The sequence below is a fragment of the Anguilla anguilla genome, chromosome 5 (assembly GCF_013347855.1).
Source record: "Anguilla anguilla isolate fAngAng1 chromosome 5, fAngAng1.pri, whole genome shotgun sequence".
NCBI classification, from domain to species: Eukaryota; Metazoa; Chordata; class Actinopteri; order Anguilliformes; family Anguillidae; genus Anguilla; species Anguilla anguilla.
The window spans coordinates 13,380,926-13,387,666 of record NC_049205.1 but is presented as its reverse complement, the minus strand read 5'-3'; the positions used below and the strand labels follow the sequence as shown (position 1 = coordinate 13,387,666).

General features: G+C 40.8%; 1 long non-coding RNA gene across 2 annotated transcripts; it reads right to left on the bottom strand.

The window, feature by feature from the left end:
* Nucleotides 1-568: 568 nt before the first annotated feature.
* On the bottom strand, nucleotides 569-4,102 carry LOC118228519. Of its 2 annotated transcripts, XR_004765512.1 has the most exons (3): nucleotides 3,827-4,102; nucleotides 2,476-2,711; nucleotides 569-2,334 (listed from the first exon to the last, which is right to left on the bottom strand). It is a non-coding gene; the product is annotated as an uncharacterized LOC118228519 (long non-coding RNA). The 2 variants fall into 2 exon arrangements; XR_004765511.1 differs by having other exon boundaries at nucleotides 569-2,711; nucleotides 3,827-4,101.
* Nucleotides 4,103-6,741: the final 2,639 nt, after the last annotated feature.

The window sequence follows — 6,741 nt, the reverse complement described above, 5'->3', positions numbered from 1 at the left end:
ACCATACTTCTCAGGAAGGAAAAGGCCATTTTGGTCCCTAAAATATGATGCACACATTCACTGCTTTCCTTCAACAATGACACATGAGCATGGTCGCATGGGCAGAACATCTTGAAATGACACTTCCACAGTGCAGTTATATTTTTTTTAAAAGTTTGGAGAATATTTTTCACATCCTGCTCGTGCATACTAAAAATTGATTCAGACACAGCCCTTAAGCCAGGAGGAAACTACCAATTAACACTGGTGTTGTTCCACGTGTTACTGATGAGTTTTGTGATTGGTCGAGCTCCTCCCGGATTGCTGCCTATCCCAATTAATATCTCTGCTATAAATAAGTCTTTCATAACTTTCTGTAGGTCTGAGTGTACAGAATTATTTTGGCTCACATTTATATGACTTAATCTATTTATCGACCAGTCTGGGTGTGCTGAGATTTCTTAGCGGACAGCCAGGAAGCTGAACTACGTCGACACCACTCTACACACATGCAGCATGCGCAAAACATTGCACTATTTCTTTAGCAGCTTGAATTTTATCATGTCTGATTAAAACTGGACAAAAGGCATTTGGAAGCATTTTCTTTTATTTTTAATAAAGGTGCATCAGCATCGTTTACAGTTTCAAAAAGTTGATATTTGGTAGTAGAGAGAATACACTGACATCCATGTCAGATAATGTCATGTGCAGGGGTCACAGGCATATTTTTACTGTACTTCTAAACTTACATTCACAGTGATATGTGAGCATTTGGTGGTGGTACTTGGACCCCAGGCACAATTCATAGGTAGGAATAGTGATTTAATTCTCAACTAATTTAGTTAAATTCACCCTGCTTAATTTAAATTCTGGATCTGGGGCTATCCAGGAGTCCAAGAAGCAGTACACAATTTTAACAGATTTTTTTATATATTGGAAGTTCATTTTTGCTTGATGTTTTCCATTCATTGAATACATTTTTTAGTTATTACAACTAACATGTGACGCAAGAGAAGTCCATGTGGAATATCAACGCGTTAGAAATTCCATATATAAATTTCACACAAAAACAAGTAAAGTTACTTGTACCTTGTACAAAGTCACGTTCTTTGCGGCAGGACAAAGCTTTCAGCATGTTGTCCTCAGACACCGAAGAGTACGATTTTGTAGAGAGCTTAGGCCATGGTATGTTCGCCGAGGTCGCCAGGTTCCAGCGTCGGAGTGACCAGAAAATGGTGGCCGTGAAGAGAATACCCCGTGTTCACATGAGGATATGCATTCAACAAGCACGACCTCTCGCTGCTCTAACGGTCGAGAATGCTTTTGATCACCACACCGTTCGCTTTTACGAAGCTTTCGCGGACGAGTTTCACATTTACTTGGTGGAAGAGGTAATGGACCAGACCCTGGATGCCTTCCAGAAAGCCGCTGAAGAAGTTTAAAATACGGGACATCTGGACGGTTGTTCGCCAGGTGGTCACAGCCCTGGCCAAACTGAAAGATATGGGTATCGTTCACGCGGACATCAAGCAGGAAAACATCAAGCGCCATCAGCCATTACGAGTAAAACTGGTGGACTTTGGCTCCGCCAAAACTGCCCATGACCTGGCTTCAATGTGGATGCCCTACATTCAGCCCAGGTTCGCATGACATTTGCTGTAAATGTCAGAACATTTATTCTTTGACATAAACAACTCACTTTACTAGCAGTACGTACAGAAAATTAAGCTAAATTGGGATTTCAGTTATCCTGGGTAGGCTAATTGTGTTCAGACCACAAAGCTACAAAAGTTAAGATGTTTTACATCAAACACTTGAAAATGTGGAAAGCATTACGCTGGCCTACAATGTGGGCCACTTTGTATTAGTTTAGGACAGGCCCAATTTAAACTCATGGAGGCGCAATAGAGCTGTGAATAAATGAAAAATGTGTTCTCAGCTCCACTGTGTACGATTGAACATTCCCAACTTGTGGAGAAAAATAGCACGAAACTTTACTATGAAAACACGATTTAGTCCAAAACAGTAACCTGGATATGCAATAATATTTTTGCATCTTGAGTGGAAATTGCGTGTAGAAGTAGGCACGGGGACTGAGGACAGCTATTTGCTCTGAAAATGCAGACTTCCTGTTTTAAAAATAATTTGTCTACCTCTGCAATTGTTTACTCTTTCAGATTCGACAGAGCTCCTGGGGTCCTACTGGTCTATCCCTGCACAGCAAAGATCAACATGTGGTCTTTAGCCTGCGTGATGGGGGAAATGGCCCTCGGCCGGACCCTCTTCCCCTCGCGCTGTGAGCTGGAACTGGCCCACAGCATCTTTGGGAGCCGGGGGTTGCCCTCTGCTACCATGCTGGAAAAGAGCATCAAGGCGAAAATGTTTTGCGACATGGTGGACAATGGTAGGGAAGCATATGAATGGCGGCTGAAGCCCTCCCAGAGGAGAGAACTTTTTACGGGGACACAAAGCTTGCGGGGGCATGTGCCAGCCAACCTGGAGCTTCTTCAAGCCTTGGAGGATCTTGAGAAAGGTTCTGAAGAACAAGAATTTGCTGAGTCGGCTGACCGCAAGCAAGCAGCAGTGTCAGGTCCATGGAGTCTTTGGTCTTGAACGCTCTAGAGGAGCCCCAAAGAACAAAGGCTTCCTGAGGAGGTGGATGCGTAGTTGTCTCCTGCTTTTCTGGGTGCCGGGGCAAGAAGGCTGTCGTCACTGAGGGCAGCAACAGCAGCCTGTAGAGTTCAGAGAGACGGAAAGCACAGGAAACACATCAAAGAGTAGGCTAAGTGGTGAGAGGAGTCATGGCTATGATCTTGTTAACACATAACAATAATTCACAACTGCAAACTGAATTACTATTATGTGCTAACAACATGTATTGATATGTTACACAAGAACGAAACAGCCTGTTAGTTTCCTTTAGTAACTTTCAGTGAATGCTGTTATTATTTACATTGCCACTAAAATTTAGTCAGCCATACTTTAACAGTTTTTTCCAGTTTCAGTGTCTTTGACACCATTATTTATCATCTGGTTGAGTGGTTCCAAGATCTGTGGAAATTTGGCACTTCTCATTTTGTATAGAGTACTCTAGGGATCATGTAACATGGTACAACTCACAATCTTATCTTATACATATCCTAACCTGGAAGGCCCTGCCCCAGGCTGACTTTCAAGAGATGGGTGGGTGTTTGGGACCGGAGTACCAAGTCACTAGCCTTAGCCCCAGCTTGGCATTTACTTTCTGACTCTCTCCACTTCTACCTTTTTGCAAGCTGCTCTCTCTCACTCCATTCATTAATTACCTTCTTTCCCATCTCACTCTCTTTATTAAAATACTGCCTTCTTCTTTTGAGGGTTTACATCATGGCATTCTCTATACTACCATTGTCTTTTAGCAGTACTAAGTGGTAGTGCCATCCCTAAAAAACCTGATTAATTTATATATTATTTCTACTGTAATATAATGAATATAGTATATACTGTAGTATGTGCTACACATACTCTAATTGGACAATACATTACTACTGTAAACGTAACAGCATCATATTTTGCAACCCATTGCTGTCAAGCATTAATATGTCCACCCAATTAATGGGATGTCTACCTTGTTATGTGTACAAAGATAACAGGGTGGACAACGACAGGTTGGACACTTTGAGCTAAAATTAGTCATTGTGCTCCACGGGATCGTGGCGGAATTCATATACATATATTTTGAAACTATGAAATTGTGTCAATTTCTTCTGCCTTTTCATATAACAGTTTTGACATGTTAGGCTTTCCCACATGATATTAACAACAAAACAATTATTAAAGTTAGATAGTAAGCAGGCTGGATACTGACCTAGTTCACCATAGGTGAGCAGGGAAACGTTCGCCTGGTTGAGAGCCTCGGCGAAATAGCGTGCAGACCTCTTCCTCCGTAGTTTGGTGTGCGCTGGAGCTTGCCATTGAGCCATAACACGGTATTCTGTCGCATGCTGCAGCAAGGGTTTCTATGAAACTCTCGCTGGTTAAGAGATTATTTTCTATTTCTCTAGCTCTTTGGGCCATTCCCTGTGAAATTTGGTGCCCCTACTTGAAAGGTCCTAATACCAAGAAAATAAGGACCCCTTAATGAAGTCCGAATTATTGCCTCATTCAAATTTTAATTATTTAACGTTTTTGTTTGCTTATCCTTGATTGTACTGTCAAATTTTACTGATGCTAATGTTAAACTTGTTTTTCTCACTCAGTAGCCCATGAAGAGAAAAAAAGAAATTATTCAAAAAGTAAAAATGGCTGTCTTGTGATATGCCTGATTATAAACCGAGTTATATATATATTCAGAATTGAAGTTATATATTCGGAAATTGAATTTATATATTCGGGAATTGTACTTATATATCCAGAATTGAATTTATATATTCAGAATTGTAATTTATATATTCAGAATTGAAGTTATATATTCGGAAATTGAATTTATATATTCGGGAATTGTACTTATATATCCAGAATTGAATTTATATATTCGGGAAAGATGGCTAGCGGCAGTGCGCCTGCCATGACAGTTCCACCAAACATAGGCTCTACCACTCTTTGAGAAACAAAAAATAATAATTAATGTGTGTGAATACTTTGCCCTTGGTTATATAATCAAGACAACATTGTCAAAAACACGTTTGGAAACACTGTCATTGCTCATTTTAAACTGAAAGAGGAAACGCAATCATAGGTGAATTTAAATCTCGAAATAGTTAAAATCATAATAAAAAACATTTAAATAGGCCATTTTTATTAATAAAATACAACCAATATTCGTTTGCAAACGCATTTAAAGCAACATTTCCAACTGAAATATTAATTTTAATTTTTAATATCAAAATATATAATTTTTTAAAATTTATTTATCGGAAATTAATTTTTGCTTAATTTTTCCATTCACGGAATGCATTTTTAGTTATGACTACCAGCATGTGACGTAATAGAAGTCCATGTGGAAAATATATGGCCCATTGTTACGTCATCAAACCATTAGAAAATAAATTTCATACAAAAACAGGTAGTTGTAGCCTACCTTGTACAAAGTCACGTTCTTTGCGGCAGGACAAAGCTTTCAGCCTGCTGTCCGCAGACACCGAAGAGTACAACATGTAGTTGTTCCACCAACAGCATGACCAGTTGTTCCATTGATTTTTTTAGCATCCTTTCACAGGGATGGACAACAGCCAGGGGCCATATTCATCCTCTAGGAGTGGTGATTTGGGATCGGTTTTCCTTGGCCCATAGCCTGACCTTAACCATTGATTAGGGCAAAGAAGGCGAAATGGGCTACAACTTGATCCCAGATCACCACTAGCCTACAGTTATGAATTTGGTCCTGGGCGATCCAGCAGAGCTACCAGGACACTGGGATGTATCACCAGTTCTCTGGACTTATCTGAACTCATTGAGGAGCAAAAAGAAGTCAAGTTGCCAGAAAACAACACAAGAAGCATTACACGATGGAGAAGATGGTGAGGAAAGAGTCTCGAAAATTGTATTGAATTACTCCAAAATAAACTGTGCTTAGTTTCATACTTGGGTTACAATAAGACAGCTTTAGTTATGTTCTGACAACACATATTGATAATGATGCACAAGTCCAGTAGGAATAGCCTAATATAGTTTCTGTGTATGCTGTTAAATGTATGTTATCTTAGCTAGAAGAAGTCACTGTTTCATACACACATCCATTATTCTGTGAAGGAATCATGCTCCCAGATGATTCTTTCAGCTTGATCTCACTGAGTCGGATCTTTATTCTTTAAATCTTTTGCAGTATTCATTTATGGCAATGGACAACAGCCAGGGGCCATATTCATCCTCTAGGAGTGGTGATTTGGGATTGGTTTTTTTTTGGCCCATAGCCCGGCCTTGACCATTGATTGGGGCAAAGAAGGCGAAATGGGCTACAACTTGATCCCAAATCACCACTAGCCTACAGTTATGAATTTGGTCCTGGGCGATCCAGCAGAGCTACCAGGACACTGGGATGTATCACCAGCTCTCTGGACTTATCTGAACTCATTGAGGAGCAAAAAGAAGTCAAGTTGCCAGAAAACAGCACAAGAAGCATTACACGATGGAGAAGATGGTGAGGAAAGAGTCTCAAAAATTGTATTGAATTGCTCCAAAATATATTGTGCATAGTTTGATACTTGGGTTACAATAAGACAGCTTTAGGTAAGCCAGGCTAAGTTAAGAGCTGTCCATATGACTCATTGTGCAGATGCTAAGTTTGTTTCTACCTGTCTATCCCTTCCATTCTCACACAGGAGACACTCATGCCAACCCACATCCCTCAGTGTCAAACCCTCCCAAACTTTGTCCTTTGTCACAGGGTGCATAGCATTGCGACTCCGCCAAGTGGGACGCTGTCGGACTACGCCTCCCTGGACTTCCTCCAGTTCCTTGTCATTGCTATGAGCTCTGAGGCATTGGGGATCTATGGCACAGTGTGACCACTTGATTGCATCTCTCCATGCAGCAGCCGTTCTCTGTTACCTGTAGGCCTATCTTTACATTGACACCAGGCCAGCCAGCGGAGGATGGGCTCCCCTTCTACAGCCTGGTTCCTCCCGAGATTTCTTCCCATTGTGGAGTTTTTTCTCGCCACAGTTTTGATTGTTATTCATCCCACTGGGGATCTTACTTGATTGTTGTCTTGGGGGTTCAGGCCTGGTGCCAACTGTCTGTAAAAACTGAAATTCAAATAAAATGGAATTTAACTGACAACTG